The sequence below is a fragment of the Humulus lupulus genome, chromosome 6 (assembly GCF_963169125.1).
Source record: "Humulus lupulus chromosome 6, drHumLupu1.1, whole genome shotgun sequence".
NCBI classification, from domain to species: Eukaryota; Viridiplantae; Streptophyta; class Magnoliopsida; order Rosales; family Cannabaceae; genus Humulus; species Humulus lupulus.
Genome location: NC_084798.1, coordinates 78,120,937 through 78,142,744, shown reverse-complemented (window position 1 = coordinate 78,142,744; position 21,808 = coordinate 78,120,937).

Here is a 21,808-nt window from a genome sequence, read left to right as displayed (position 1 = left end):
ACCCTTGTCCTTTGCTAGTGATTTCCCTACATTGGCAATCGCGTCCTCGAGCTTGATGTACCAATCAGCTCTATCCAAAAATTCCTGGGTACTTTTAACCCCATGCTTCCTGAGGCTACTCCAGAGGGGAGAATGGCGCCTAACCCCAGCAGTTAGGGCCATCATCTTTCCTTCATCGCCAACAGTCTTGACTCCTGCTGTGGCTCGCATGAAGCGCTGAACGTAATCCTTCAAAGGCTCCCCCTCTTTCTGGCGTATCTCGACCAGTTGGTTTGCCTCGGTGGGGTGCACATGACCTGCATAGAATTGTCCGTAAAATTCCTTCATGAACATCTCCCAGGATACTATACTTGCAGCAGGGAACTTAAAGAACCACTCCTGGGCGAAATCAAAAGTGTCGCTGGGAAGATTCTGCAGCGAGCATCTTCAGAGACTTTCTGAATGTCCATCTATATCTCAAACTTGTTAACATGAGAAACCGGGTCTCCATACCCGTCGAAATTTGGCAGAGTTGGCATCTTGAACTTGCTGGGGTTTCTGCCACAGCAATCCTTTGTACAAAAGGGGTGCCTCTCCTCTGATCGTACTCGATATGCAATGTCCGCCCCCCGACCAACTACTGCACAGCCTGGTTCAGGGCATCGATTTGAGCCTGAACGGCTTCCAGAATTGGTGGGGCTCTGGTACCGGGGGATGTACTCATCATGCCTTTCTTGGCAGTCGTTTGAGTACATCCCTTAAGTCATCGTCTCTTCACCGCTACTCGTTGGCTCCGAGCCGGCTAAAGATGTTATTTTGTCTGGGCTGCCCCCCAGCGTTATGTCCTGCTTGTCGGTCTTCTCTAGGTGGGGGGCTCCTGCCTCCACCTCTTTCTTCGTTCCTCCGACCAGCATTTCCTCTGCCTGAGTCTGCCTCATTGTAGCCGTGGCCATCTCTGAACCGTGACTGGCTATGACGCGACTGACTATTTCCTTTGTTGCCTCCTTGGGCTAGCATTTCCTGAGCGTTAGGGGGAGGCCTGCGTTGGTTGGTGGGTCCCCATGCATTGTCATGCCGTGGGGGGCCCCTGACCGCAAAGCCTGTCTCTGAGTTCCTCCTGTTGGCAGAAGGACGCTGCCCTCTGCTCGGTGGATTTGGCTCTTCACCCCTAGGCGTCTAGGGCTACGGGGCTATTGCCCAGCCCTATTCTGCCTTGGATGCGGGGGATTGCCTTGACTAGCCTGAGGCAGAGGTTGCACCTTTGGATCCCTAGGTGGGATATCATCCTGAGGCATAGGTGGCTGCTCCGGCCTCTGAGGGCTTATTGGCTGGAGCGGAGGGCTAGGATTCAGAACCCTTTGAGGTGGCTCACTTGGGGGTTGATCAAGCTGCGAGGCTGGCGCAGCCTGACTCCTAGCCAACTGGAGGGCTGCTTCAAGGGCTTCCATGGCCTCCCTCTGCCGATGGTCCATCTCCACCTGTCGATCGCTCAGCTCTTGGCGCTGGCGCTCTATCTCCCTTTGCTACGATGCCATTATCTCGAGAGCATTCTCCTTGTTGGCCCTCAGATTGGCCAACTCATCTTGCAACACCCCCTGTGTTGTCTTCAAGGTCTCAGAGTCCAACTCCTCCTCATCAAACTCCAAATGAGGTTCGTCTTCAGCCACATTTGGGGGAGGAGGCTGGGATGGTGCAGCGGCAGCCTGTCCAGTCTTCTTGGTAGTTTTTGCCATTAGATCTTCTTGAGTTCAACTCTCTCAATGAAAGCACCAGAATGTTGACCCTCGATTTGGTCAACGACACGGAGTCTAGAAAATGACAGAAAAATAATATAGAGCTTGAGAAAACGATCTAATGGAAAATAAAGAACACAGAGATTTATAATGGTTCGGCCCCAGTGATTGGTAATAACCTACGTCCACTTGATACTATTATTAGTATTTAGCTCCAAAGGCGTGATCAAAGAACTAGGGTTCCTGAGTTTCACAGACCTTAGAAGAAGAAAGCAATACAAACGATGGATAATAGTAATACAATTCCGAAAAAGAGAAAAAGATCCCCCCTCTTGAGTTATTTCTTGTGTATTTATAGGCTCAAGAAGGATTACATGAATCGAATGATAATATCTTTCCTTAATAAACGGATCTTCAGGTCATAATGAAGAGATATTCTCGGATATCATTACAAATGTACTGATCTTTACATAAATGCATAAGGTATACGACCAGGCTGGTCGTATATAAAACTTGATCTTCGCATGTAGAAATATTTTTGGTCGATAGGCGAGCAATATCTCTGCCACGTGTTCGGCCACATGTTGAAAATTCTTGCCACGTCATCAACAGCTGTTTTTTGGATAAACAACACGTAATTTCCATAATTTGTCATCCTGGCCCCCTAATCAAGGCCCTAAGCCTTATTAGGTAATTTGGGACGTTACATATGTCCTCTAGTTCTCATTGCCGCCCTGGCGGCCAATCTATAAACCCTGTGTCCTCCAGTTCTCATGGCTGCATTCTTACGCCTGATCTTGTTCTCAGCACCCTCTGCAGTAAGGGCTCTCTCCACTACCTAAGCGTATGTCGTCACTCCAGGTATTGTTGTGATTCTGACATCCCGGGCTATCATAGAGTTCATCTCTCTAAGGAATCTCTCCTTCCTTGTCACATCTATAGGCACCAAGTCCATAACAAACTTGGTTATTCTATCAAACTTCAGGGTGTATTCTATTACTGACATATTTCCCTGAACCAAACTATTGAATTCATCTACTGTCGTAGCTCTCACTATGTCATTATTATATTTCTCATTAAACACATCTCTGAATTCTTCCCAACTCATTGCGGTTACATGCCTAGTCTGGGATACCACCTCCCATCAGATTCGGGCATCCTCCCGAAACATGTACGTGGCACAAGCCACCCTTTCGTTGCCAACCACCCTCATAAAGTCTAGGATTGATGTGATCATGCTCATCCACTGCTCTGTCTTAAGTGGATTTGCGCTACCCTAAACAATCGGATTGTGCTGTTTCCTGAAGCGTTCATATAACAATTCCCAACAGCTCTCTATCCCTGTCTGCTATTGTACGCCCGGTTGTAGCAGCAAGTAGGGCCTCTGACGCAATGTTACCTACCGGAACTTGTTGTTGCCTCAACTGGCGAATCTCTTATTCCTACCATTGCAGCCTAGCTTGCATATCAGCAAGCACCTGTTGCCAGTTTTCAGAGCGGGCGGAGGGTTATGACCCTGGTCATTACTTCCAAACTAATTTTCAACGCTAGCTGGCTCATTCGATTGCCTTGGAAACATACTTCCAAGTCTATCTGCAATCAATGACTCGAATTACCAGGCAGTAATAACAATATTTCCATGTCAATCCACGATTCAAAACCGATCAAATAAGCATCCACATGCATCGATAATGCTAATAAGCATCCCAATAATCTCACACATATACCGGCATGCTAATAAGCATGGTGATTTATATTCATACTCAATCAAGGTGCTAATAAGCACGTTCTTAACATTCACAAACATCAACAATGCTAATAAGCATGTTCCTGGCATTCATATGCATAACATAATGCTATTAAGCATTCCTAGCATTCAAAAGCAATAATGATGCTAATAAGCATTTCTACAACATTTACAAGCCATAAGTGTGCTAATAAGCACATCTTTAATATGCATACAACAGTTAAGGGCCAAGCCCTATCAGAATAGATCGTGCTTCCTAATTAGATAGGCAGGTAAGGAATATGTATTTCATTTAAGCAATTGCACACCTAACTATATTAATAGTTACCAAACCCTGAGTCAAGCTTGTCTTAGTGTACATGCCCAGTCTATCATTAGGAACCCTTAAACCTTGGTAGCTCTGATACCAAGTTGTAATGCCCTGCTAATTTGGGACTGTTACCACGTGTGTTTAAATTTGTGCTGGACTCGCTGAACGAGTCATTTGGACTAAAACATGTTATTAAGCTACTAATGGAATAGGTATTAAAAATTTTGGTCAAAGGAACAAACATTTCCATTGAAAACTTTAGTCTTTACATGGGATCCCAAAATACAAGTTTCAAAATTTTTAACAACTCAATGATTACAAAATAAACCGACCTAAGCAACAAAACAGGGTTAAACCCTAGTTCCCCTATGATATATCGGTCGTGGAGGTCGAGCAGACTGTATATGTACACATCACCTCTAACGCTCTCCAACTCATGGCTGGCCAAGCTTCTCCTTACCCTTACCCTTACCCTTACCTGCACCACATAGCACTCGTGAGCCAAAAGACTCAGCAAGAAAACATATTAACAGACTCAGATAATCAACAAAACATAACAACATGCTTAACGGTGATAACCGAAACCAAGCAAGCACACTGTACAAGTAAGTGACCACATGGTCACACAAGTGTGCGTCACACTTCTATTTATTCAAGTGGCATTCTAGCCAGTCAAGTGCATAATACACTCCTGAGATGGCCTAGCCATAACGTCCTGCGCTCAACATGCGTAGTGCCGACCACAACTTATAAGCCGAGTCTTGTAAGCCCTCGACTTATAAGTCAAGCCTTTTAAACCCTCGTCTTATAAGTCAAGCCTTTTAAACCCTCGACTTATAAGTCGAGCCTTGTAAACCCTCGACTTATAAGTTGAGCCCTTTTTAACCAAATATGCCCTCGACTAACAGGCCGAGCTTTCAGTTAAGTGCAGTAAACAGATCCTCGACTTATAATTTGAGCTTTCCAGTCAGGAATAATCATCCATATAATACATTCATCATACACACAGATACAATGCATTACAGTGTACTTAATCAGATATTCACATGCATAATTATAATCATGCTCATTAACTAGGCCCGAGCCCAAATAATGTTTACATTTAACACTTGATCCAAGCTCTAATGATACTACATTTGACCGCTAGGCCGAGCCCTAATCATATTACATTTGACAATTGGGCCGAGCCTAATCATGTTACATTTGACAACTGGGCCGAGCCCTAATCATATTACAATTAGGAATGGGGCCAAGCCCTAATCACGCATCTCATGCATTGGGTGCAGTTTTCTTACCTCGATCCTCGTGAAAATAATGAAACGACCCCGAGCGCTATCCCTAACCTGAGCCTGGCAGAAACCCTAATCACAACACAAGCATAAGTACATCAAGAACTAACCCTAGAACCCGAGTTCCAAACTGAACTCTAACTCTCAAACTATGGTTCCCAGTTAACGGGGTGCTAAAAATGTCCCCCCAAGCCTAGCCCTTAAAATTCAGCAAACTAACATTTTGGGGCCCTTGACGCGGTCGTGCCTACCTTTGGCGCAGTCATGCCCACAGAAAAATTAGGGCTTCTGGGCCATTGGTGCAATTGCGCTCCTCATCTCGAGCCCCCAAATTGGATTCCAATTTCCCTTTTTCTAGGAAAATAGCTCGGTTGCGCCCGACCTAGCGCGATCGCGCTAGGTCGCTAGAAACTAAAAATCTGCTCAAAATATGGTGAACTTCCCCAATTTTCTACATCTGCAATTTCCAACGATTTTAGACTCCCAATCCGGCCCAAAATAATGTTTCCAGCAAGTTTCCAGCCTCAGCTACTTAGTACTAAGCCTAAGCAACAAAACCATATACTAAACTCACCCCAAAACACATCAAAAGCTAGCCACTAGGAATCACAACCCAAAGAACTCAAGAACACCATTTGGAAAAGAAAGGGACCAGAGAATTACCTGAATTCCCTCTGCCCAACTCAAAAATTCAGGTGAGATTCTTAGCTTAACAGCTCCTAGTCCCCAAAACACTCTCCAATCTTTACCACAATTAATCTTGGCTTGAATTCTAGACAAAACCTCTTCAATCTTCAATGTGCACACCAAGAAAGAAAGAAATTAACTGAAAACGTGAATGGGCCTCTTCAAAGGTTGTTGCCTAGTTAGTTAACCTAAGTGGTCAAATGACCACTATACCCCTTGCCCCTTTTTACCTCAATGGTTACTCTAACGGCAAAATTGTCATCTGGCATAATTCCTGCTAATCTCATATTATCTCATATAATCCCAAATAACCAATCAAGCCAATACTCACCAATTAATTCTAGTTACTCTATAATTCACGGTAATTTACCAAATTACCAAAATACCCCTAAGCTCACCCCGAGCCGGGTATTTTACCCCATTGTGACTTTTCTGCTAACTGGCTCCCTAGGATCGCCTCGTGCCGAGTAACTCAAATATATCCACATAATAATGTGGTCACATTTATATATCACACATATTTATAGTTATACCCTCAGCGAGTCAAAATTACGAAAATGTCATTCTAATAAGAAATGGGCCCACATGCATATTTAATACACTTATACATACAAGTACAATCATATCATAATATAATTCACATAATAGCATGCTCATAACACACAAGCACCTAATTAACTCTATTATTGCCTCTTGACTCCCTAATCCAGACACTAAGCCATATTAGGGAAATTGGGGTGTTACATGAATCATTGCACATAATCCTTGAGAGGTTCATTAGGCCCTTGCTTGATGTCCACAAGGTCGTTGAGCTTGACTAGTGGGATACGAGTAGCGAAGAATTGTGAGTAGAAGAGCCTCACAAATGTATCCCAGGATGTAATGGCTCCAGGCTTTAGTTTAAAGAACCATTGTTGAGCAGAGTCAGCGTTGTATGGAAGATCCTGCAATGAACATCATCTCTCACCCCTTGAAGATTCATTTGTATTTTAAAGTTATTGACATGTGAGATGGGATCTTCTTTTCCAGTATACATCTTCCAAGTTGGCTTCTTGAACTTGGGTGGAATGGTAAGAGCATTTATTCAATCAGAGAACAAAGACCCTTTCTGTAACGACCCAAAATCACTAATATGGCTTAAGGGCCTTGATTAGTGTGTCGGGAGGGCATAATTGGTGTTGACGGTAAGAACTCGTCAACGATTGATGGTTAGAAAACTTCAATCTCTATACTATAAGAAGCTATGAATTAGATAGAAAGAACTCTAAACAACAGGAGAAAACTCAGGCAAGCATGAGAACCAGAAGCATATATTTCATAAGTCTCGTTTTTACATTCAGTTTTCCAACCCCTTAGCCTGAGGGGTTGGAGCCTATTTATAGGGGAGGCTCTATTGGCCCAGGATACAAACAAGTCCCAGACCACTGGGACGTACATAGGTACTCTGATAAAGTAGTGGCTCAGGGCGTAGTGGTGTCTACCCTGATGGTGTCAGAGTCGTGGCCTTGGACATAGTACTGTCGGCTCTGGCGCATGGTCGGGGGTGTCCAAGTGGTCTCACCACTCTTCGTACAGGTCCGTACCGCCACTACTCCTCAGACGCAGATCATAGGGTCGTGCCTCTGTTCTCTCCATAACCGTACACCCCGTGTCAGCGCACGTGTTCCGTACTCGGTGGTCCTCATCAATTCCCGTTCAATGCTCCATGTTCGTTTGGCATATCAACAAGATTCCCCTAAGTGATCTCATGCCTGTGCCAAGGAGGCTTCATCCTATGCATGTCCTGAGAAGTCGAGGTGCCGAGGGTCAGGGCCGGCCTATGCGGATCGCATAGACACGAGGCTAGGAGCACGGGTACCTCAACACACCCCTCACCCTCGCATAGCGAGGGTCCCTCGCATAGCGAGGCTGCCTCTCCTCCTTCCGAGCGCAGCATCGCGAGGCTAGGAACACGGATACCTCAACACAGCCCTCACCCTCGCATAGCGAGGGTCCCTCGCATAGCGAGGCTGACGTTCTTCCTCCGAGGTGCAGCGTCGCGAGGCTAGGAGCACGGACATCTCAACACAGCCCTCACCCTCGCATAGCGAGGGTCCCTTGCATAGCGAGGCTGACGTTCTTCCTCCGAGTGTGGACGAGGCTTGATGCCTGCTGGAATGGGGCGCACGCGGATGGCCAGCTGGGGACCCTCGCATAGCGAGGGTGAAGCTTGGCAAGTGGCCGAAGTCCCTCGCCTAGTGAGGGTGACTCTCTTACCCCAACTCCCTCACCATCATGCGATGCCCTTTCAGGATGTCTCGTAGTATAGAGCTTCACTTGTGAATAGAATTCCCAAGGAAAAAATTCCACATTTACACTTCCCCCCGAGTCTATAAGTACACTTTTAAGTGTGTTTGTAGACTCTCTCTATTTTTCTTGCTTGACACGCACGGCCAGCCTTGGGGGACTTAGCCTTGGAAATTTTTCCAACGTCGCTTGAAGAAGCCCGAAGTGTGGCTTGGAGTTGTGTTTCTTCTTAGTGTTTGAAGAAACACAATAGCCACCTAATACTTGGGGGATCCACGTAAGATCCTAAGGTTGCGTAAGGACTAATCATCCTCAATCGCAGATCCCAAGTTTTGAAGCCACTTGTCCACACCAAGATCTGCGTAGCCTAGTGGCATGCTCTCCAACTTATTTTCATGAGTTCAAGGGTTCTATCCTCCTCCAAAGCTCTTGAGGTGCTCTTTCCCTTTTTTTTTTTATCTTCTTCTTTTTTTTTTTTTTTTTTTTTTTAAACTTGCGGTGCTCTAGTAGGTCCCTCTTATTGCCGTTGTTCGTGGATCACATATTTTTCTTTGATCTGATGGCGATAATCTTTCCGGTGCACCTTGATTATACTTGTAAGGACACATTAACCCGTTGGGCTGTTGGGGTCCTTTTATATTCATTGCGCGCGCTTGTTATTTTTTTGCGAGAAGCGTCCTTCTCGTCCTTATACATAGTACTATTTTTTCCAAGGGTCACTTGTAAGACCCTTTTTGGCTAGCCGGCTTAATGGCCGATCTAGACTTATTGGGCGATTCCCTCCTTACGGCCTCACCTCTTGGGGTGTCGGCCTTTAGTTAGAGGTCATCCTTTTAGACCGTTCCTTTGATATTCATAAGGGTAGCTAATCCTTTTGAATATAAGAGAGATTTTTTTTTTGCTCATGCCTCCTGTCCTACCCCCCAAGTGCTTGGTGAGATTTAATTCAGCAGGCAGTTCGGTTGATGCTCGCATGAAAAAGAAAAAATCACATGTGAAGTTGTGAACATTTTCATTTATAGTAATCAGATTACAACGACATGCATATAGAGGGCTTACATTTACTTGGGGGTTATGTAGGTAACCTCTTTGATTCTCGTCTACTGAGATAGCCTATCCTGCGACAAACTAAACACAGCTACTGCCTGTGTTGGGAGTGGAAGTCTTACTGGTAGTATTTCCTCAGGTGTTCTGCGCCATTCGACCCTTCATTGGTTGGGGGCTGTACAGGGGACTCGCCCATTCCCGCCTTTAAGTTCGCGTGACCATCCTCTACACGAATATACTTCTGCGCTCTCTCGTAGAAGTCATCTAGATCTGTGACTTCCCTCTTGAGCATATTATCCCACAACTTGCTTCCCAGAAGCACCCCGGCGGTGATGGCCATTTTTAACTCTCTGCGGGTCAGGCTCCCCACTTTGGCCGCTTCCATATTGAACCTATGGATATAGTTTTTTAGGCTCTCATTTTCGCCCTGTTTTACATTGGCTAGGCTAGTTCCTGGCATTGTATAGTCACGCACGGCATGATGCTGCTGGAGAAATTCGTCTGAAAATTGTTGCCAAGACCTGACGGACCCCGGTCGAAGTCTCTTAAACCATTTGTATGCGGGCCCTTTCAACGTGACTGCAAAACAGTGGCATCTAGCCCCGCTACTTATCCCCCTCAGCTTCATTAAGTCATTGAATGCGTCTAGATGGTACTTGGGGTCGGTGCTTCCTTCATACGGGGTCATATGAGGCTCCTTGATGTTGGCTGGGAGTCGAATGGCTTGGATCTCTTTGGTGAAAGGCGATTCATAGTCGAACTCTTCCTCAAGGCTCTGCCCTCCAGACACGGTGACAATCTTACTCCGCAGGCTCTTCATCTCCGTATCGAGGTCTTGCCTCCTCTTCTTCAGGGAGTCCCTCAACATGGATGGGTTGACATCTTCCTTTCCTTTGCCGTCCCGGGGGACAGTAGGAGGGGTAGTTCTCTTATTCGCCCTCTTCTTGCTGAGCTCCTCTCGTAGGTCTGAGGGCGTCCTCTTTGAGGTGACCTCGACGTCGTTGCGAGAGCCACCATTGTTCCCTTGCGTTGGCTCCTGGGGTGGCCTCGATGGTCTAGGATGCTCTTGTGGCTTTTCCCTGGGGGTGTTACTGGTGGAGTGTCTGGTTCTTCCGTCGTCTACTGGGACAGTGGTTTCCCGACCCTTCTCTTTCCTCTTGGGCAGGGTCACGTTTGACTTACCTTGCAACAGGCCATTCAGCACCTCCTGCATGTTCTCCAGGGTAGTCTCCAGTCTTTGGTTTTTACGGTGCAGTTCACGAATCTCCTCTTCATAGAAACGAGATTTAGAACTCGAGCTCACGGAATGGACCCGGGGTTGCTTATCGCGTCTGTGCGTTGAGGGGCCCGGGTCTTGCCGACCGGAGTTCGGTACCTTCGGTGGTTTGGGAGGAGGGAACTCGTTGGCGTTCCCGAGTGGTGCAGTAGTTGTCCTTGGAGGATTCTCACCGGGCGGGATGGCCAGAGACGAGGCCTCCTTGTCATTCTGGTGAACCTCAGGGTCCCTTGGGGGGTCTACATCTCGGGGTGGAGGTGGATCCTTCATGGAGGCCTTCAGCTGGACTCCGGTAAGGTGGACCTCCACCTCTCGAGGCTCCTTGAGACGCTTCAAACGTCTCGGCATTTTTCCTTGCCGGAAGTAATGGCAGAACAGTAGCTTGGTGCTTACGTTCCCACAGACGGCGCCAAACTGTTGACGGTAAGAACTCGTCAACGATTGATGGTTAGAAAACTTCAATCTCTATACTATAAGAAGCTATGAATTAGATAGAAAGAACTCTAAACAACAGGAGAAAACTCAGGCAAGCATGAGAACCAGAAGCATATATTTCATAAGTCTCGTTTTTACATTCAGTTTTCCAACCCCTTAGCCTGAGGGGTTGGAGCCTATTTATAGGGGAGGCTCTATTGGCCCAGGATACAAACAAGTCCCAGACCACTGGGACATACATAGGTACTCTGATAAAGTAGTGGCTCAGGGCGTAGTGGTGTCTACCCTGATGGTGTCAGAGTCGTGGCCTTGGACATAGTACTGTCGGCTCTGGCGCATGGTCGGGGGTGTCCAAGTGGTCTCACCACTCTTCGTACAGGTCCGTACCGCCACTACTCCTCAGACGCAGATCATAGGGTCGTGCCTCTGTTCTCTCCATAACCGTACACCCCGTGTCAGCGCACGTGTTCTGTACTCGGTGGTCCTCATCAATTCCAGTTCAATGCTCCATGTTCGTTTGGCATATCAACAAGATTCCCCTAAGTGATCTCATGCCTGTGCCAAGGAGGCTTCATCCTATGCATGTCCTGAGAAGTCAAGGTGCCGAGGGTCAGGGCCGGCCTATGCGGATCGCATAGACACGAGGCTAGGAGCACGGGTACCTCAACACACCCCTCACCCTCGCATAGCGAGGGTCCCTCGCATAGCGAGGCTGCCTCTCCTCCTTCCGAGCGCAGCGTCGCGAGGCTAGGAACACGGATACCTCAACACAGCCCTCACCCTCGCATAGCGAGGCTGACGTTCTTCCTCCGAGGTGCAGCGTCGCGAGGCTAGGAGCACGGACTTCTCAACACAGCCCTCACCCTCGCATAGCGAGGGTCCCTCGCATAGCGAGGCTGACGTTCTTCCTCCGAGTGTGGACGAGGCTTGATGCCTGCTGGAATGGGGCGCACGCGGATGGCCAGCTGGGGACCCTCGCATAGCGAGGGTGAAGCTTGGCAAGTGGCCGAAGTCCCTCGCCTAGTGAGGGTGACTCTCTTACCCCAACTCCCTCACCATCATGCGATGCCCTTTCAGGATGTCTCGTAGTATAGAGCTTCACTTGTGAATAGAATTCCCAAGGAAAAAATTCCACATTTACAATTGGTTTATGTGTGAATCTATTAATTTAACGTGTGATTATATGATAAGCATGCTTGTATGGTTATATGAATGTGAATGTTATTACATATTATATTTGTGAGAACCACATTATTATGTGGGTAAATCTGCAACATACGACTTGAGGGGATCCTAGGAAGCTAGTTAGCGAGAAAGTCACAACGGGGCTTAATACTTGACTTGGAGCAAGTCAAGGGGTATTTCGGGTATTAGATGATTATTTGGGTTATCGGGTTATGGAAATAAATAATTGGAGATATATTTGAGGTTAGGAAGCTTAGGCGGGAATATTGGGGAAATTTACCATTTTGCCCTCGGGGACATTTTCGGTACCCCGAGCCTCGGGATTGAATTAATTAACTAAGGTTTGACTAAGTAAAATAGAAAATAGTAGAACAAAAACCCAAACGGAACCTTTTTTCTCCTTTCTTCCTTCTCTTATGTCTCTTAAGAAAACTACTAGAACTTGAGGATTTTGGCTGGGAATTCAGTGGATTGGGCTGGAGTTTGGAAGGATTAGTCCAGTGTTCAGCTAAGGATTCAGTTAGGAACTAAGGTAAGATATAAGCTTGAAGCATGGTGATTAAAATTTTATGTTATAGCTGGGTTTTGAAGTGTTTATGAACTTTGGTGTTGAAGGGCAGAATTGAGGCTTGAAAGCTTGAGTTTTAGCTCAAAAATTGTTAAGGAAGTGGTTCATCAAAGAAGGTAAGCTTCAATTTGTAATTTAGAGTTTAAATTCTGAGTTTGCATGACTAGTTTTAGTGTTCTTGAGTATGTGAGTTTCATAAATTGAAATGAAATTTTAATGAGTTTTAAAGCTAAGGTTTTGTTGGATTATATTGCTAGAATCATGTTAGAAGTCTTGTGATTAATGGGTTTTGGAATTAGGGTGCTTTGGGGTGGTTTTGAGCAAGGTTAGGATGTTAGGAATGATAGATTTTCTGGGAACGAAGGGCTGGGCTGCGGCTCTATTCTTGAGTGTCGCGGCCCTGCAAAGCAAAGAAGAGCCAAGGAGGCTCTGCAGTGGGGAAGCGCTGCGGCGCCACACGGCAGGGCCGCGAAGTGTGCCTATCTTCAGAGAGGCCTAGCCTCTGTTTCAGGGGCAGGCCGCGGCATGGGTTTCAAGGGTCACGACCCTTAAGGGTATTTTTGGTCTTTTGGAGGTTTTAAGCGTGGGAACCTAACCTAGGGTGCTCGGGATCGATTCCACCACCGTGTTTGGTGGAATTCGACGTCCCAGAAGCTAGAACTCCATCCGGAAATATTAACGCGATTATTAATGGTATTCCCTATCTTGGTTGTGACTAGGTATTAAGCTAGGGCTCGGGAAGCGGATCGTGCTCGAGAGGCGTCGCTCGTAATTTGTAAACTTGGGAATTAAAGGTAAGAAATTTGCACCCGGTTGTGGATTTATTATGGGACCAAGGGTTCCCTGATCTGTATGCTCTATAGAGGATGGTATTATGCCATGCAAATAGTAAACAAACGGCCTAAAAGTGTCGAGGTTTACATTAGCGCACAGGGCGCGGCTCGACCACTGGTAGCTGAGGACAGCTTATTATGCATTGAGCTCGGTTTAAGTGGACTGGAGTCAGTGGGGTAAATCAAGGGTGCGACCTAAGGTGTCAACCTTGCATAATATGTGAATTGATTGTTGTTATAGGTTGGTGAATTAGTCATACTGTATAGTTGAGTGTTGATTGGCTGAATCTTTGATTGTGTCTACGTGCTATGTGATTAATTTTATATGTTAAGTATATGATCATGCTTAAAGGGTTATTCAACTGTTATCATTGCTCGTTATATGATGTTATGTTTTCTTGTTGGGCCTTGGCTCACGGGTGCTTCATGGTGCAGGTAAAGGCAAGGGCAAGCTTGATCAACCCTGACTTAGAGAGCTCTGGGAGCAGAATGTACATGAACAGCTGCTCAGCCGCCACAGTTGAGAGGAGATAGGGACAGGAGAACCATAAACATATGTTTTGCCTTTAGAATGGCTAGTGCTTGTCTGTACACTGTCAGTTTTGTAAACCGACTTTTAAATGTTGTTTCTTTTTGGATCCCATGTGTAAAATGTTTAATTATATAAGATGTGTTTTTAGAGACCAAAACATTTTAACCCTAGCTCGTTGATGGTTTCAGTAATACGTCTTTAATTAAATGATTTGATTAGCAAATCCTACACCTTTATAAATACACAGTGTAGCGGTCCTAGCTATCCAGGACGTTGCAATTTCCTTCTCTCTAAATCAATATCAGTAAGTTTAGAAGTAGTTAGCTCCCAAACCATCTGTGTTAGGGCATCTAGTTGTGCTTAGATTATCGAGGCAACTAGTGGCGTGACTACTAGACCAGTGACTGGGATTGTTGCAGCTCCGCCTTATGGTGCAGGTGGGATTACTAGTGCAATAGGCTCTACAACATTGGAACCATTGCCTTCCCAGAGTTGGTCGAGGACATCTCGCAGGTCAGGCCCTTTGTTCCCAAGTCTATCGAAGATGCTTCCTCCTCTAGGTAGCCCCCAACATTCTGACTATCTACTGGAGGAGGGATATAAAGTGGTCTTTCTGGACAGTTCGTTGGCTCTTGCTACCTTGGTGGGACAAACGGTCTTTCAGGCTGCAAATTTTCCCTTGGTGGGATATCTTGAGGCCCAAGTGGCCTTGGCAGAACAAACTTTCCTCTTTGGTTTCCATCACTGCGATGGTCGTTATAATATTGATAATCACGAGATTTGTAGTATCGACTATCCGACTCATCATTATCATAACTGTAACGACCCAAAATCACTAATATGGCTTAAGGGCCTTGATTAGTGTGCCGGGAGGGCATAATTGTTTTATGTGTGAATTTATTAAATTAACGTGTGATTATATGGTAAACATGCTTGTATGGTTATATGAATGTAAATGTGATTATATGTTATATTTGTGAGAACCACATTATTATGTGGGTAAATCTGCAGCGTGCGACTCGAGGCGATCCTAGGGAGCTAGTTAGCGAGAAAGTCACAACGGGGCTTAATACTTAACTTAGGGCAAGTCAAGGGGTGTTTTGGGTATTAGATGATTATTTGGGCTATCGGGTTATGGAAATAAATAATTGGAGATATATTTGAGGTTAGGAAGTTTAGGCGGGAATATTGAGGAATTTTACCATTTTGCCCTCGGGGACGTTTCCGGTACCCCGAGCCTCGAGATTGACTTAATCAACTAAGGTTAGACTAAGTAAAATAGAAAATAGTAGAACAAAATCCCAAATTGACCCTTTTTGTTCCTTTCTTCCTTCTCTTCTCTCTCTCTCTCTCTCTCAAGAAAACTACTGAAACCTAAGGAAAATTCAGTTGAAACTTTGTGATTTGAGCTGAAGTTTTCAGAGATTAGCTCAGGCTTAACTAAGGAATTCAACCTGGACTAAGGTAAGAGCTGAATCACACTTTTGATCATTAGAATTCTGTGTTTTGGCTGGGTTTTAAAGTGTTTATGGTTTTGAAATTTAAGGATTGAATTGAAGCTGGAAAGCTTGGGTTTTAGCTCAGGAATTGTTAAGGGAGTTGGTTCTGCAGTGGAGGTAAGCTTGAATCTAAGATTTGATGGTTGATTCTGGTGTTTCATTTCTGGTTTTTGTGTTCTTGAGTTTCTGGGTTTCAGAATTTAAATGGGATCTTTAATGAGTTTTTAAGCCAAGTTTCTGTTGGGTTTTGTTGCTAGAATCATGTTAAAAGTCTTGTGATCAATGGGTTTTGGAGTTAGGGTGCTTTGAGGTGGCTTTGAGCAAGGTTAGGATGTTAGGAATGGTGGATTTTCTGGGCACGAAGGGCTGGGCCGCGGCTCTGTTCTAGAGTGTCGCGGCCCTGCGAAGCAAGGAAGAGCCAAGGAGGCTCTGCAGGGGGGAAGCGCCACAAGGCAGGGCCGCGACGCATGTCTGTCTTCAGGGAGGCCTAGCCTCTATTTCAGGGGTGGGCCGCGACATGGGTTTCAGGGGCCGCGACCCTTAAGGGTATTTTTTATCTTTTGGAGGTTTTAAGCGCGGGAACCTAACCTAGGGTGCTCGGGATCGATTGCACCACCATGTTTGGTGGAATTCGATGTCCCGGAAGCTAAAACTCCACCTAGAAATATTAACGCGATTATTAATGGTACTCCCTATCTTGGTTGTGACTAGGTATTAAGCTAGGGCTCGGGAAGCGGATCGTGCTCGAGAGGCGTCGCTCGTAATCAGTAAACTTGGGAATTAAAGGTAAGAAAACTGTACCCGGTTGTGAATTTATAATGGGACTAAGGGTTCCTTATTTTGTATGCTTTGTAAAGGGTGGTATTATGCCACGTAAACAGTAAACCAACGGCCTAAGAGTGCCGAAGTTTACACTAGCGCATAGGGCGCAACTGCCACTAGTAGCTAAGGACAACTTATTATGCACTGAGCTCGGTTTAAGTGGGCCGGAGTCAGTAGGGTAAACAGAGGGTGCGACCTAAGGTGTCGACCCTGATTATTATGTGATTTGTTTTTTATTATTGATTGATGGATTGTTATGCTGTATAGCTAGGTGATGACTAACTGACTCTTTGGTTGAATCTTCATGCTTTGTGATTATTGTGGTATGTATAGTGTATGAACATGCTTAAAGGGTTATCTGAATGTTATTATTGCTTGTTATATAATATGATATGTTTTCTTGCTGGGCCTTGGCTCACGGGTGCTTCGTGGTGCAGGTAAAGGCAAAGGCAAGCTGCTCAGCCGCCATGGTTAAGGGGAGACAGGGACAGGAAAACCATAATCTTCTATTTTGCCTTTAGAAAGGCTGGTGGTTGTCTGTACACTGGAAATTTTGTAAACAAACTTTTAAACGCTATTTCTTCTGGGATCCCATGTGTAAATGTTTTATTATATGGAAATTATCTTTTGAGACCAAAACATTTTAACCCTAGCACATTCATGACTTTAGAATTCACGTTTTTAACTAGTTGGCTTGATTAGCAAGTCCTTCACCTTTACAAATACACAGTGTAATGGTCTTGGCTATCCGGGGAGTTACAACTTGGTATGAAAGCGTCCTAGGTTTAAGGGTTCCTGAAGACCAACTGGACATGTACATTCGCTGCGAGAGACAAGCTCGATTCAGGGTTTGGTAATGTATATATGTGCATGTATGCTTCTATGTCTGGAATGAATTATGAATGTTGTTATTTATTGGATTAATAGGAAGCATGAGATACTGATAGGGCTTGGCCCTTGACTGCTGTATGAAAATATTAAGGCATTCTTATTAGCATCACTGTGCATGCAAATGAATATTTGGATGATTAACTGCATATTGTGTATGGGTGAATGCTTTAATCTTAGTTGTTGTGTGGTAATGTTGGGGCATGCTTATTAGCAGCCAGTGCATGTGGATAAATGCCTATATTTTGACTGTTTGTGATTGGTTATGTTCTTTTTTGTGGATTTTGGAGAAGCTTTTACCCTGTCATCATGGTCTGATTGCCGAGTCGTTGATTGCAGATTGACTTGGATAGTTATGCGTCCAAGAAAATCTACGTGAATAGCCGGCACTAGGTCTGGGACCGGAGGTGATGATCAGGGCCAGATTCCTCTGCCAGTCCCTGAGAACTGGCAGCAACTTATGACAAATATGCAAGCGTGATTACAGAGTCAAGATGAACAGATTCTCTTGTTGTGACAGCAGGCTCCATCAGGGAGTGTCGCCCCTATTGTACCACCTGCAGTGGTACCAGTTGTGCAGCCAGGGGAGGTTGGGAACAGGTGGGAACCGTTATATGAGCGGTTTAGGAAGCAGCAGCCCCCAATCTTTAAGGGAGGACCTGATCCATTGAAGGCCAAGCAATGGCTGACTATGATTACTACTATCCTGGATTTCATGAGGATAGAGGGACATGACAGAGTGGCCTGTGCTACGTATATGTTGAGAGAAGATGCCCGCATCTGGTGGGAAATGGCCTCACAAACCAGGGATGTGACTGCATTGAGTTGGGAAGGATTTAAAGATTTGTTCAGTCAGAAGTACTATAGTGTTGCCATCAGGGTAGCAAAGGTTAATGAGTTTGTAGGATTGGTTCAGGGCAGCATGACAGTTACAGAATATGCCCTGAAGCTTGATAGACTCGTGAAGTTCGTACCAGACCTTGTGCCTACATATCCAGCCAGGCAAGACAGGTTCATTAGGGGGCTTAATGCTATGATAGCCCGGGATGTTAGGATTACAACGGTACCTAGAGGAACAACTTATGCCCAGGTCATTGAGAAGGCTCTTACCGCTGAGGAAGCGGAGAACAAAATTTGGAAGAAAAGTGCAGTGAGGCGCGAGGGTCGTAGGGTGGTGCCTCCTTATTTTGGATCAGGTAGGGGCGGAGGCCCCAGTGATCTCAAGAGAAAGATCCCTGACACTTCAACCGCTGTTGGTCCTGATAGGAGGGGTCGGGGTGGTCAGGGCGGCCGTCAGGGCAGTGGTGAACCATGGAGGAGTTATCCAGAGTGCCCAAGGTGTAGAAGACGCCATCAAGGTGAATGTCGGGCCAAAGCTTGTTATGTGTGTGGCACAGTGGGGCACCTCAAGAAGGATTGCCCAACAGTGAAGAAAGGGGAAGCAGGAAAGGTGGACAGCTTGACTCTAGCTCGAGTGTTCACCTTGACGCAGGCAGAGGCCGAGGCTAGTCCCTCGGTAGTGACAGGTCAGCTTTCTAGCGCTGGCTCTCCTTTTTCTGTATTGATTGATTCTGGTGCTACACATTCCTTTGTTTCTAGCAAAGTGATTGATAGACTGTGTAGACCTAGTGAGTATCAGACTGCGGGGTTTGGGACTTTATTGCCTACTGGGGAACTGGTAGTTTCTAGGAGGTGGATTAGGGCACTACTAGTGGTGGTTGATAGTAGGGAGCTTTCTGTTGATTTGATTGAGCTTGATATGGAGGACTTCGACATGATCTTAGGGATGGATTGGTTGGTTAGATATAGGGCTACTATTGACTGCAGGAAGAAGATGGTGACTTTTGAGCCTGAGGGCGAGGATCCTTTTGTCTTTGTGGGTGCGATATGTGGACCCCGCGTACCCATGATATCTGCATTGAGAGCAAGAGACTTGTTACAGGGTGGATGTATAGGTTTTCTGGCCAGTGTAGTGGACACTACCAAGATGTTGCCAGCGGGGCCGAGTGAGACCAGGGTGGTTTGTGAGTTTTTAGATGTATTTCCTTAGGAGCTACCGGGGTTGCTGCCACGTAGGAGATTTAGTTTGTTATTAAGTTAGCACCAGGGACAGAGCCAGTATCAAGAGCACCATATAGAATGGCACCAGCAGAGTTAAAGGAACTGAAGATACAGCTGCAAGAACTTCTGGATTTGGGATTCATCAGACCTAGTTACTCTCCATGGGGTGCTCCAGTTTTGTTTGTTAAGAAGAAGGACTGGACTTTGAGGATGTGTATAGATTACAGGGAATTGAACAAGTTGACTATTAAGAATGAGTATCCTCTACCAAGGATTGATGACGTGTTTGATCAGCTGCAGGGAAAGACGGTGTTCTCAAAGATTGATCTTCGATCTGGTTATCACCAGCTGAGGATCAAGGATGAGGACATACCGAAGACGAAATTTCGAACGCGGTATGGGCACTACGAGTTCTTGGTCATGTCTTTTGGTTTGACCAACGCCCCAGCAGCTTTCATGGATCTAATGAACAGGGTGTTCAAGGACTTCTTGGATCAGTTCGTCATTGTCTTCATCGATGACATCTTGGTGTACTCTAGTTCAGAGGCAGAGCACGGGCGGCATCTTCAACAGGTTTTACAGAGATTAAGGGAACACCAGTTATATGCTAAGTTTAAGAAATGTGAGTTTTGGTTGCCAGGGGTGACTTTTCTTGGGCATATAGTTGGTGTAGAAGGGATTAAGGTGGATCCGTCCAAAGTGGAAGCAGTGAGAGATTGGCCGAGGCCAAGGAACGCCTCAGAGGTGCGGAGTTTTCTTGGGTTGGCAGGCTATTATAGGCGGTTTGTAGAGGGATTTTCAAAGATTTCTTCGCCAATGGCAGAGTTGACAAGAAAGAACCAGAAGTTCGTTTGGTCAGAGAAGTGTGAGGACAGTTTCCAAGAGTTGAAGCAACAGCTTATTACTACACCTGTACTGAGTCTTCCTTCGGATGAAGGAAAGTTTGTAGTATTCTGTGATGCGTCAAGGATGGGTTTGGGCTGTGTGCTGATGCAGAATGAGAAGGTTATAGCTTATGCATCGCGACAGCTGAAGGAGTATGAACAGCGGTATCCTACCCATGATCTGGAGCTGGTGGCAATGGTATTCGCACTGAAGATTTGGCGGCATTATCTGTATGGGGATAAGTGCGAGATATACACTGACCATAAGAGTTTGAAGTATTTCTTCACCCAGAAGGATCTGAACATGAGGCAAAGACGTTGGTTAGAGTTGGTTAAGGATTATGATTGTGATATTCTTTACCACCCGAGGAAAGCCAATATTGTGGTAGATGCATTGAGCTGGAAGGGCTTAGGGCAGCTATTCAGTTTTGTTCAGATCTCGAGAGAATTAGCTGATGAGATGGCCAGGGCAAAGATAGAGCTGGTGGTGGGCCAGGTTGCCAATATTACCTTGCAGTCGACCCTACTAGAGCAAATCAAGGAGGGGCAATTGGTAGATGCGCGGCTTCAGGAAGTTAAGCGGAATGTCTTAGCATGGATAACTAAGGATTATTCTGTTTCTGAGGCTGGTATGCTTCGATATCAGGGGTGGATTTGTGTTCCGGCAGATGAGGGGATCAAATGAGAGATATTAGATGAGTCTCACTCTATGCCATACTCGCTTCATCCGGGTACCAGGAAGATGTATCAGGATCTACGAACATTATATTGGTGGCCTGGGATGAAGAAGGATGTGGTAGAGTATGTGGCCAGATGTTTGACATGTCAGCAGGTAAAGGCTGAGCATCAGCGACCAGCGGGATTGCTTTAGCCTTTGGGTATCCCAGAGTGGAAGTGGGAGGACATCACGATGGATTTTATGGGAGGACTACCCAGGACAGTGGGACTTTGTGACTCGGTGTGGGTAATAGTAGACAGATACACCAAGTCAGCTCATTTTCTTCCAATAAAGTCAGCCTATACAGTGGAACAGTATACATAGTTGTATGTGAGGGAGATAGTTTGTCTCCATGGGGTTCCAAAGTCTATTGTATCTGATTGAGACCCTATTTTTACCTCCAAGTTCTGGGGAGCTCTACAAAAAGCTATGGGGACTTAGTTGAAATTTAGCACAGCTTTTCATCCTCAGACTGATGGACAGTCTGAGAGGACGATTCAGGTGTTGGAGGATATGCTTAGGGCGTGTATGATTGATTTCGAGGGGTCTTGGAGTAAGTATCTTCCGTTGATCGAATTCTCGTATAACAATAGTTATTAGTCCACGATTGGAATGGCTCCTTATGAGTTGCTATATGGAAGGAAGTGTAGGTCGCCCATTCATTGGGATGAGATGGGTGAGAGAAAGTATTTGGGGCCAAACATGGTTCAGAAGACAAATGAAGCTATTAAGAAGATTCGAGCCAGGATGCTTGCTTCACAGAGTGGGCAGAAAAGCTATGCTGATCCTAGGCGTAGAGACGTGGAGTTTCAGGTTGGGGACCACGTGTTTATGCAAGTTTCACCATTGCGAAGGGTGAAAAGGTTTGGAGTAAAGGGCAAGTTAAGCCCTCTGTTTGTTGGACCTTTCGAGATTTTAGAAAGGATTGGATAGGTGGTTTACAGGTTGGCCTTGCCACCGTCGATGTCGGGAGTTCATGATGTTTTCCATGTCTCTATGTTGTGAAAGTATGTCTCATATCCGACACAT